This window comes from Phaseolus vulgaris, chromosome 4, assembly GCF_051622355.1.
Source record: "Phaseolus vulgaris cultivar YP4 chromosome 4, ASM5162235v1, whole genome shotgun sequence".
In the NCBI taxonomy this organism is placed as follows: domain Eukaryota; kingdom Viridiplantae; phylum Streptophyta; class Magnoliopsida; order Fabales; family Fabaceae; genus Phaseolus; species Phaseolus vulgaris.
In genome coordinates this window covers 42,153,959-42,167,152 of record NC_143501.1, presented here as the reverse complement: position 1 = coordinate 42,167,152, position 13,194 = coordinate 42,153,959, and the positions used below count along the sequence as shown (strand labels likewise).

General features: G+C 30.2%; 1 pseudogene; it reads left to right on the top strand.

The window, feature by feature from the left end:
* Window positions 1–1,315: 1,315 nt before the first annotated feature.
* LOC150028089 (receptor-like protein EIX1) lies at window positions 1,316–4,540 on the top strand (annotated as a pseudogene).
* The last annotated feature ends 8,654 nt before the right edge of the window (window positions 4,541–13,194 follow it).

The following is a 13,194-nucleotide window of genomic DNA, read 5'->3' as shown; positions in this document are numbered from 1 at the left end:
ACCAACTATTACTCGCGGATCTCTATTACCTACCAACTATTATCATAATAATTATATACATAATATTAAAAATACTAATGCAATAATATTATTACTATAATATTAATAATATGAATAATATTATTATAATAATACGAATAATATTATTATAATAATACGAATAATATTATTATTAATAATATAAATAGTATTAACGAATGAATAAAATTATTACTATTAATAATAATAATAATAATAGTAATAAATTAAATAATATTTATAAAAATATTAATATCATTAATATTATTTATAATATCAATACTCTTTATAATATTTATAATGTTTAATAATATTAATAATATTAGCAATATTTAATAATATTAGCAATATTTAATAATATTAGCAATATTTAATAATATTAATAATATTTAATAATATTTAATATTATTAATAATATTTAATATTATTAATAATATTTCATAGTATTAACAATATTTCATAATTTCAAGAATAAAGGGAGTTGCAATAAGAAGAAAATAAAAATAGAAAGGAAGAAGATTGAATGAATCAACCAACAAGAAAGATTGAACTGCTAAAGATCTAAGTTGTTAAACAAGGTTCTTTGATGTCTCCAAATCCAAGAGGAATGCTTGAAGACCTTGTTGTTGGTTGTGTGTGTCTAGTAGTCTTTGAATTGTTAATTCACTCTTTAAGATGATCCAACGTTAATTGAATCTTAATCTTTTTAAAAAGATGAGTTTTCTAAAGAGGCTAAAATTTCAACCTATTGAAATGTCGATTCAACTGCTTAGTGGCTTTTAAAATGAGTTTGAAAAGCTTAGCTTTGTTTTGACTTTGCTGTCAAACTGATTCAACCGGTTGTTTCGAGAAATCAACTAGTTGTTTTTTTGAAAACCTTAACAGAATTCTGTTAAGTTGTTCCAATCTATTTTAAATTATTCCAACAACATTTAGTTCTTGATTTAACTACTTTGACCATTTATTTGGAGTATAAAAAGGTTGTTTTACGCTTCTATGCATTAACTAAGAAAGAGAGATCAATCAAAAACAGTTTTCAAGATTTCAAAGAGCTTTTGGATCATCTCAAGTGTGGAATAAGATTAGGTCTTGTAATTCTGAACTTTAAGCTTTGATTTATCCAGGTGTATTATGTTCCCTTCTTCCTTGAACATTGTATTTCTGTGTGTTTTGGTCTGGTGCAGTTTCAAAAGGTGTTTCTAGAAACTGTGTGGTTTGCCAAAAGTTGTGTGTGTTCTTGAGGGGTTCAAGATCATCACTTTTGGTGTGTGTTTTGTAATCTAAGTTTGATTACATAATGAATTCTCAATGGTTAGTTGAGGACTGGATGTAACTTTTGGTTAAGAGTGAACCAGTATAAACATCTTGTGTGAATTCCTCTATCCCTACACTCATTATACTATTTTAACTTTGCTTTTCAAATCTACTGGCATAAACAACAAGATGAATTTCTATAATCAAGTTTAAAAACAGTTTTCTATTTGGCTAAATAGATTTTCATTGGATTAATTCTTCATATATTTTCAGTCAACCTTCAGTACTTGTGAAAATATTTCAAAAATATAGTAGAGATTATACAAAGAGTTATAGTAGACAGGCGTTCGGTGGAGAGATAAATCCTTGTTTGGTTGATTTGAAGCATTTGATTTACTTGGATATCAGCGACAATCATTTTGGAAGCAGTCCAATTCCTTCTTTCATTGCAACAATCACTTCCTTAACTCACCTCAACCTTTCTCATGCTGGATTCACGGGAAACATTCCTCCTCATTTTGAAAATCTCTCAAATTTGCTCTATTTTGACCTCAGGTCCAATGAATTGCTTGGAGGAGGTATGCCGATTCCTTCTTTTGTTGGGAAAATGACCACTTTAATTCACTTGGACCTCTCTTATTCTGGATTCATGGGGAACATTCCTCCTCAGATTGGAAATTTCTCAAATTTGCTCTATCTTGACCTGAGCTCCAATGAATTGTTTGGAAGAGGTATGCCAATTCCTTCTTTTGTTGGGACAATGACCACTTTAATTCACTTGGACCTATCTTATTTTGGATTCCTGGGTAACATCCCTCTTCAGATTGGGAATCTTTCCAATTTGGCGTATCTAGGCTTGATGTCGGTTGCCAGTGGGATAATTCCTTATCAAATTGGGAATCTCTCCAATTTGCTCTACCTTAAACTCAGAACTAATTTTTTGTTTACAGAAAACATTGATTGGCTATCAAGTCTTTCAAAGCTTGAATACCTTGATTTGGAAGGAGCAAACCTATCACATTCGACTCTTCCTTCTTTAATGCACTTACATTTGTCAAGATGTATTCTCTCTCACTATAATCAATTATCCTTTCTTAACTTTTCGTCTCTCCTCACTCTCGATCTTCATTATATATCTTATCCTTCTTCAAATTATTTTGTTCCAAAGTGGGTGTTTGGACAAAAGAAACTTGTTTCTCTTACTTTTCCTTTTAACAACATCAAAGGTCCAATTCCCGATGGTCTTCGAAACGTCACACTTCTTGAAAATCTTGACCTACGTCGAAATTCATTCTCATCTTCTATACCTGATTGGTTTCACGATAGTCTTCCTCATATCAAGTTCTTGGACCTATCATTAAACTTTTTACAACGGACTATTTCAAATATCTTGGGAAATGTAACTTCTCTGATTACACTTGATCTGTCACACAATCAACTTTAAGGTCCAATTCCAATTTCTTTGAGAAATTTGACTTCTTTTATTGCACTTGATCTATCCAGAAATCAACTTGAAGGTCCAATTGGAGAACTTCCAAGATCACTTGAAAAACTTTTATCATTGAGAAATCTTATTTTGTCATCAAATCAGCTTATTGGAAATCCATTTGAAAGTTTCAGATCACTCTCTCAATTGTCACACCTTGACATTTATGATAATTATTTTCAAGGAATTGTCAAGGAAGGTCATCTTGAAAATCTGACCAACTTGAATAGTTTTTATGCATCAGGAAACAATTTAACTTTAAAAGTGAGTCCCAATTGGCATCCTACTTTTCAACTTACCAATTTGGATATCAGCTCCTGGCAATTAGGTCCTAACTTTCCATCATGGATTCAGTCACAAAATAACACTCTTCAATATATAGTTATGTCTAACACAGGAATTTCAGATTTTATTCCTTTTTGGTTTTGGTAATTTTTTCTCAAGCAAATTTTCTAAACCTCTCTCACAACATCTCCATGGTGAGTTTGGGACTACTTTAACAAATCCATTATCTATTAGTATTGTTGATCTAAGTGCAAATAACTTATGTGGAAAATTACCCTCTCTTTCAAGTAGTGTAGCTTCTTTAAATCTTTCAATCAACTCATTCTCCAAATCCATGGATGATTTCTTATGCAAAAATCAAGACAAGCAAATGGAATTACAATTTCTCAATCTTGCATCAAGTAATTTGTCAGGAGAAATACCCAACTGTTGGGTCATTTGGCCATATTTAGTGGATGTAAATTTACAAAGCAACAATTTTGTTAGGAACTTTCCCCAGTCCATGGGTTCCTTGACAGAGCTAAAGTCTTTACGCATTCGTAACAACTTACTCTCAGGGATATTTCCTACAATTTTGAAGAAGACCAATAAATTGATTTTGTTGGATTTTGGTGAAAATAAATTTTCAGGAACAATTCCAGCTTGGGTTGGAGAAAGTCTTTTAAATATGAAGGTTCTTATCCTTCGATCAAATAGATTTTTTGGTCATATTCCTGATAAGATATGTGATATGAGTCTTCTTCAAGTGTTAAACCTTGCACAAAATATTTTGACTGGAAACATACCTACTTGTTTTAATAACTTGAAGGCCATGACAGAGATGAACAAATTCATGGATTCTCTCATCATTTGTTCTGCTATAAACTATACAAATATATATGTGGATTATAGTATAGTCAGCGTTCTTCTTTGGCTGAAAGGAAGAAGAGACGAGTACAAAAACTTTCTTGGATTGGTAACAAGCATTGATTTGTCCAATAACAATCTAACAGGAGAAATACCAAGGGAAATCACAAATTTAAATGCATTGAGATTTTTGAACTTGTCCCAAGTGGTCATATTCCAAGAAGCATTGGTAATATGGGATCATTATTGTCCATCGATTTCTCAAGGAATCAACTTTTTGGTAAAATCCCTTCAACCATTTCGAATTTGAGCTTTTTGAGTATGCTAGACTTGTCTTATAACCATTTGAAGGGGAAAATCCCGACAGGAAATCAATTGCAAACCTTTGATGCCTCAAAGTTTATCAGCAACAATCTTTGCAGACCACCACTACCCATCAGTTGTAGCTCCAATGTGAAAATTACTAATTTTGGTCTCAATGACAAAGGGAGTAATAAACATGGAGTAAATTGGTTTTTTGTGAGTATGACATTTGGATTTGTCATGGGATTTTGGATAGTAGTCGGTCCTTTATTCATTTGTAGATCATGGCGTTATGCATATTTTCATTTCCTTGATCATTTGTGGTTCAAACTTCAATCTATTTTTTGATGCAATATCATTATGTAATCTTGTTGTAAAATAAAATTGTCGTGCAACATGAATGTTAGTTTATTTTACAATGTATTTGTTGGTTGATCATATTTTAGGGTCATTTATGTATATTTAAAAAAAAAAATTGAGAGCATTATGTAAATTTTGTTAATGGATGTTGATTCTAAAGAATCACAGGTTCAACTTATTATAGATAAAATCTTGTTAATTTTTTCACAAAAGCAAGATCAACAAATTGTAATCTTCTATTACAAAAATTGGACAATGTAGATTTAATTTTCACTACATAGAACTCTTGTTGAAAAGACTTAAAGCCATATATTTAGTCAAAGGCTTAGGTTAATATTATATATGTGGTGGTAATGGTTAGCATAACTTAAAATCAAATTTGATTTGATTAACATTGTATTACTTTAGGTTGATAAGTTTTTAGACCATTTCTTTCTTCTTTGATTTTTTTTATAAAGATGTAAAATCAGTTAGTTGTAACACTATGTTGAAAAATATTAGATCACACAGATTAAAATTCAAATAGTTTATACTTTTGATTAAAAGTTTTTCATTTGAAGTGACATATTTACTTAGCTTAATATTATGTTTCAATATTTAGGAATGAGTTCGATATAATGGGAAAATTTTGTATTATAAGGCATTGTTAACAACGGATCTATGCACACAAGTGTATATGTCCATAACTTTAAAATAGTCTATGATGTGACCAACATATTAAATTATTATTAATATATTGATTTAATAAGTTGATTATAGTTCAATACATAAAATTGTATAACATAATTTTTTTAATAATACTATAAGTAATTTAATCACTTTAATAGCCTAGTCTTTCCTGTCTCGAAGGCACAAGACAAAAAAAACCATTAATGCAACTAGGAGTTGAAAATGAAAATAGTGTTAGAAATTGTAATTCACTAAAGTTTTTTAGACAATTAGTATCTTAGTTAATTAATACTATATAAGTTATCTTTAATTAATAGGGCAAGGATGTACATTTCAAAATAATATAGAACATTATCTTTCTATAATTTCTTTCTTCTTAATTGTGTTTGTGATTTCTAACCAATTAGTATCAAGATCAAGGTCGATCCAACGACCTCCAAAGTGTGTCCAATTGAAGAACATGATAGTAAGGTAGAATTCTTCATTCATCAATGTGTTGATGCTACTACTTTTGGGAAAATATACATTGCCACTACAACAAATCAAGTGTGAGATATTTTAGTTAAGACCTATGGTGGTCTTGCATGACAAAGAAATTCATGTTACAGACTTTAAGAAGATAATATAAGTTGCTTTCAATAAATGATCAAGAATATGTTGCAAATTGTTTAAACGAAATTCAGATTCTGGTGAATGGAATCAAGTATTTCAAAGAGAATCTCGGATAAACATGTGGATATGATTTGTATAACATTATTTTCACATTATTCTTTTATTTCTTTTGTGAATTGAATAATCGAATAACCTTAATTCAATAAGTATTGAAGAATTACATAACTCACTTGAAGCCCATGAACAAAGAATCAATGAGAGAAGAAATTCTGAGAAGGCACAAAAGTGAGCATTACAAGTCCAAAATAATTTCAAGAATAAAAGGAGTTGCAATAAAAAAAGGAAATAAAAATAGAAAGGAAGAAGATTGAATGAATCAACCAACAACAAAGATTGAACTGCTCAAGATCTGAATAACCTGACCAACAATAAAAATTGGGGTCAATCAAAACAGAAAGAAGTTTAACTAGAAGAAGATCTAATGTTATAACTAAAATAAGTTGAGACATTTTGCATGAATGCTAAAGTTGAAAAGAAGGAAAAGGAAAATCCAATGATGAGACAAACGTAGCTTATGATGATTGATCAAACTAAGAATCAAACCCAATACCATTGAAGGAAAGTGATGTATGTGATATGTGAAGTTCAAATGCTCAACTAAGAGACAAAGTGACAATTATAACCAGTGATAAATATGTTTATGATGAATTCAATAGCTACTCTGAAAGATAAGGTATCCATTAACCTCCTTATACACCACAACATAATGGTAAAGCAAAAACGAAAAACAAAACCATGATGAATATGGCGAGGGTGACTATTTTACAACAAGTGTACTGTGTAAGAAGTAACAATTTTTCTCTGAGGATGACTATCAAACCCACAAGGAACAATTAAACTCTCTAGTGTAATATTCACTAAATATAAGATAATTTGTAAAAGTTTGTTGGAAAGGTTGTTTGTACAATGAATTTGCAAGAAATTAAATAAAGCAAAGTAAAAGATTTGTATAAGTGAATTGGGAAAATTGGGATTGGGGTTCGTCCTTCTCACTCGTCTTTATTTTTCAAAAGAATATAATATTCAATCTTGATAGATATTGATGCACATATAAAAATCATTCATATTTATTCCTTGCATACAAAATTATTAAAAGAGTCTCGTAAATTTCAATTCCTCCCACATTTATAAAAACTTCTTATCATTACAAACAAATGTTATACCGAAATTAAAATTTCAAATCTATTTCTATTATTCAAATATGTTAATCATTATCATTTAGGTAAGATGCTTAGAATTACTTTTCAGTCAAATCTAAGGATCAAAATCATGAATAATTCAATCTTTGAGAATAAAATGATAATATCAATCATCAATCAATAACTGAATATTATAGATAAATATCACCTTAATACATATGAATTTGAACATATTACTTCCAATCCCAAAGGGAAGAATTAGCCACTCATGTTGGTCATTACAAGCATGGAAAGCAAGAAAAGAAGATTCATGATGTTTTTCCTCGACGGCTGCCTCCTCTCCCAATGATATATAAGGTTATGTCTCACGCCTCATATTTAACCTAATTGGGTTTGGGCTAAATGACTTCTTGCCTAGGCGAGTTATTACTTGCTTGGGCGAGTTTGACAAGAAAAAGTCCAACTTCTCTGGAGTGAACTCGTCTGGGCAAGTCTTGAGTGAGTTCCTCTAGATTGATCTTGCTTGGGTGAGTTTTGAGCGAGTTTTCAATGTTCCAACTTCCCCATTTCATCTTGTATATTCTCTGTTAGCCCTTTCATCTCCATTTTCCCCTAGAATCCTGAAATTAACACAAATTTGGAAATAAATCATTCTTATTCATATTATAATCACAATACATGTAAAAAAGGTTTAAAATCATAAATTAGGGATTGAATTATAGTTATTTTATCAATAAAAATTCATAAGTATCTGTCTTTTAATATGAAATATTACTGACACTTATCATATGTAGAGGAGCAAAGGTTTACAAGTTATCTATGGGGGAATGAAATTTTTATGGTTGAACATGTTCTAAATATATCACCCATTAAGAAACTAGAAGGGAAGATCTTGGACAAGGCGCAAGCTTGGTGTTGGTCATCTCAAAATAATTTGAATTAATTTATTTTAAGCGTGTGCTATATCAGTTTAAAAGGAAACTTGACAATAGATGAGAGTTAGTTATACATATTGGTTATCATCCTACAGAAGGATGCAATCAGGTCCCAAACTATCTTAGCAGTTTTCGGAGTAATAATCTTGATTAAAGTACCATCATGTAAGGTTGTTTCTATGATAGCAACTAATTTTCCTTTCTTTTCTATTTCTTCAACGTGACTTTTGAGTTGTTCTATTGTTGGGTTATGAAGTAATGAAGTTTGAATACTACCATCTTCTTTTATATCCAAAAATCTTTATGCTCTCAAATAAGTCTTCATCTTTGCAAGCCAAAGATGAAATGGAGGTCATTTTTTGTTTTGGAGGATTTGTGTGTGGTTTTTCTCTCTCTTTGGTTTTGGTCACAATCCCTCAAACAATGTTTAGGCTATTGATACCACGTTAAAGTGTTAAATGAAGAATAAATTGGAATAAGGAGATATTGTATATTATAGGAAAAGAATGTTTCATAACCACAACAAACTCACTAAATACAAAATGAGCTCTAAGAGTTACTTTTGTATTTCTAAAACAAGTAGTCACATCTACTCCATAGGTAAAATATTCATCTTCTCATATATTTTGAGAAATTATTTATTTTAATTTAAGAAGTAATAAATGATAAAAAAAATAAGAAGGTAATCCATCATAAGAAAATTTTCAAATTCTAGCAGGAACAAACAAGTGACAATAAATAGTGATGTGGTGATTGATGAAACAAAAGGCTCAGATTGTGATCCAAGATGATCTACCAAGATGATCTTTGAATCTACCAATCTAGTTGACTCTAAAATCAACTTAAGTGCTCCAACAAATATAAAAGGATTTATAAAGACAATCCACCTAACCTAAATGACAATGATAGTTATAACACACTTGATAATAGCATGTAGGAAGATTCACGACATGAATATAAAATTTGTTTGAATGAATTTAATAAGGGTTGGCGCTTGCATTGGATTATGGAGTTTCTAAACTTTCCACAAATTTTTGCCCTCCCTTGTCCTAACTTAGACACATTCCGAACTCCTATTTACCAAGGAGTATTGATGCATTATTTTTGTAATATTCTTTAACAAGTTCAGTTGACAAATCATATTTGATCAGTTTCTAAAAATTATGTTCTATTTTATTTTAACAACAAAGGATAGGATTGAGGAATTATAGTACCCTCAACATGGTCCTATGAAATTTTGGAATTATAAATGTTGTTCGCCAAATGGAATTGAATTCACTCATATCTCTACTTCTAGAAAACCATCTCAGGGAGTTGTTTTCTCTTATTGAACAAAAGTACTAACATACCCTGCAACAGTACTTGAAGTAGTTAAAGGGTTGTTGGGGCTAATTTTCAACATCAAAAGTTATTGAAGTCCAACAAATGATAATTGTTTGTTGTAGTCTTATGGCTTTGGTTTTTTTAGTTCAACCTTAACATTCATATTAGCGTTATGATTACCATCTCTATCAATGAGACATATAGGCAATCCTCCAATTTCTCATAAACCAATTTTTCCTCAGCAATAGAATGAGTCTAGCATGGTCTAGCAAAAAATATTGACTATATCAAATTAAACTTAACTCATTAAAAAAAATCTTATAAGATGAGAAAAAGTTAAAGTGTGAGAAGTTTTCTAAGATGGCGACTAACAATGTATAAAATGTTGAAAATGAAGCTTTGATGTCTCCAAATCCGAGGAAAATGCTTGAAGACTGTGTGGCTGCTCATGGGGATGGGTTATGGGGTGTTTAGAATTTGTTAAATCCACTTTTAGTCAACTCAAATCTAAATCAATTTGTGCTTTAAAAGAAAAAGAGTTTTTCAAAGCAAAGTGAAAAACAACCTGTTGTTTTGTCAATTTAATCGATTGTTTTTAACTTAGTATGTTTAAAAGGTTTTCAAATTGATTTAACTTTGGTTGACTTAACTGTCAAACCAAATCAATTGGTTGATTCGACAATTCAACCGGTTGATATTTGAAAAATCCTAACAGCTTTTCTTAAATCTGTTAAATCTGTTTTCAGTTATTTGAATTTGTTTTGGCTCTTGTTTAACTGCCTCAAACGACTATTTTGAGAGCTATAAATATGGGATTACCTCCCTATTTGAAAAACACAAAAAGAGAGATTCAAAAACACTTTTGTGAAAGATTGATTCAAGATAGCAAGATTGCCTTGGCTTTGCATTGGTTTAAGAAGTGGATTAGGATCAACTGTGATTTCCTGTATCAGGTGTAATCTGTTCTAGTCTCTTTGGTAATTGTCTAGGTTGTGTGGTGTTTGTAATTTGTTGTTGGTTACGTAGTGAAATACCTAGTGGTTTCTGGGGACTGGATGTAGCTCTAGTAAGGAGTGAACCAGTATAATTGGTTGTGTGATTTTTTTTCTCTTTCTCTCTCTCTCACTCATATAAAACTGTTTGTAGTGTGATTTTAACTCTGCTGGTATAAACAATCGGTTAAAACGTATAAACAACTGATTGTTTTTCTAAAATCTATTTAAAACTGTTTTGGTTCTTAGCTGACCTGATTACTTATTCTGTAATTCTTCATAAATCTTCATTCCAATCAATTATTTGCGAAAATATTCCCTAAAACAATTCACTCCCCCCCCCCCCCATTTTGTTTAAGTCATTAAATTCTAACATAAAAAATTAGAAAGCAAAGAAATATGGGATCATTGTTGTCCACCGATTTCTCAAGGAATCAACTTTCTATGAAATCCCTCCAACTATTTCAAAATTGAGCCTTCTCAATATGTTAGACTTGTCTCATAATGATTTGAAGGAAAAAAAATCCAACAGGAACTCAATTGTAAACCTTTAATGCCTCCAACTTTATTGGCAATAATTTATGCGATCCACCACCACCCATCAATTGCAACTCCAATGCAAAAGCTGATAATTTTGGACACAATGAAAAGGATATTGATAAGCATGGAGTGAAGTGGTTTTTTACAAGTATGACATGTGGATTTGTTTCGAAATTTTAGATTGTAGTTGGTCCTTTGTTCATTTGTAGATCTTGGTGTTATGCCTAATTTCATTTCCTTGATCTTGTGTGGTTTGAACTTCAATATTTTCTCAGATCCTAGTATAAGATCTACTATGATAAAAAATAAAATTATCATATAACATGAAAGTTAATTGCCTAGTTGATCAAATTTTCAAATCATTTTTTAATTGTTATTAAAAAAAATTAAATAGAAACCAATTTTAGAGAATAAAAATAATTAGTTATCATATTGACTAAATTATATACTATTTTGGAGACTAAAAAAATTATTGGTATCTAAATTAGTTTTTATTATTTATAAATAGTTTCTAAATTGATTTCTAATTATCTACCAAATTTTAGCTACCAATTTTAGAATCTAAATAATTGATAGTTAAAACCTTGATAACTAATTAAATAACAATATAGAAATTATTTATCAATAATAGAAACTAATTTAGATACCAATAATTTTTTTAGCCTCTAAAATATTATCTAATTTAGTCAATATAACAATTAATTATTTTATTTTTTTATCTAAATTGATATCTATTTATTGATATAATAGTGTATTTGAATTATTTTCAAATATGATAGCGTTATTTAAATTGTTAGTGGATGTTAAAGCTAAAGAATGTGCATGTTGAACTTATTATAGAACTCTGGTTTTATCAGTTGCTTGGCTTTTAGATACACAGAGGCATTTATAGATGGTACAGAATACTACTTTCTTTCTCTGTGGCGATCACTTTGTGAACATTTAGAGGAAGACAAAATGAGACTCTATAAAGAGCAAAAGAAGAAGTTAGAAAGAAAATGAAAAAATAGAAGAGCACAAGGGACAAACAATATTACTAGGTAAAACAGAAAAAATGAAAACACAATAGACAGTGTCTTCTGATTTCTTTTGAGTTTCTATAAAACTTTAATCTCTATTTTTTGTAATGTCCTTGTTCACTTTTTAGAAAAATGTCAATTGTGTTCCAACTTCGACATTAGAATTACCAAAATTATGAATTTTCATTCAGGGTAGTCTTCAATTGTTCACAAGAATTAATCAAAATTGATCAAACACTCCAGTGTCACTCTTTCAGTAACATCATTTCAAATATTTTTCTAGATTTGATGCAACTCGACTCGATTCAACCTGCAACATTACTACATCAGTTACACCTTGCCTTTCGAAAGTAGTAGGGGTTTTCACATTAGAGATTTTCTGCGTGTCTGCAACTTTTTAAGTTCACCTCTCCTTGTTTTTGTAATATTTTTTTCATAAATTGGCCATTTTTGGAATCAGTTTCTAGAACGTATTGAATACATTCCAAATTGTTATTATTTCACTATTTGCTCCTTGTTGGAATTGTAGTTTTAGCCGCTTGTTCCAGTGTTGTCTATGCCCTAGATGATATTCTGGAAATAATTGGAATGTTTTTCTTCTCTTATTGGAATGTTTACATTTTAATAATAGTTGCATTACGGAAAGTTGGTTTGCTGCAATTGTACAGAAAATTAGTAGCAGTGAGGCCAAAATTAATTATTGACAAATGACAACAATGCTCGAATCAAGATCTGTTCTTTAGAGTCACTCATTAAACAGGCATATTGTTTCACATGTACTGCTAGTTTCAGTTTTCAGAGTTTCATGTGAACGTTTTGCATGAAAAAAAGACTAAGTGGAATGGTGCAACGAGTCCTATTTCAACATGATCCCAAACTATTCAAGCAATTTGGTTTGAAGAAGGGAATTTGATTTAGTAAATGGGTTTCCCAAGCTACTTCAATAAGCACATGGTGTAGGTGAGTGGAAAAATACAAGAAGAAAGGAATTGTCAAAGTTTGCCTTCCACAAGAAAACTGACGTGCATTTTAAAGAAAGTGGAAACTGCTTCCTACTTTTAAGGGACATTATCTTTGATAAGTTTTTAACACCTATAAGCCATTTGAAGGTAAGAAATTGGTGAAAAATATTCTCTTATCTTTATCAAATTAAATCTGAACTAATTTAACCAACTTTTGTATGCTGAGTTTCACACTAGTTAAAAACACATACTTTTCTGTCAATTGATTTCTGAATTAAAAGAATTCAATTTTTATCATTTGATTTTTATTCATACAGCTTCATTAAGTTCCTTGTTTTTTAGTTGTGCGACTCATCTTTATAAGCAAATATCAGCTATTAGCTGATCAAGT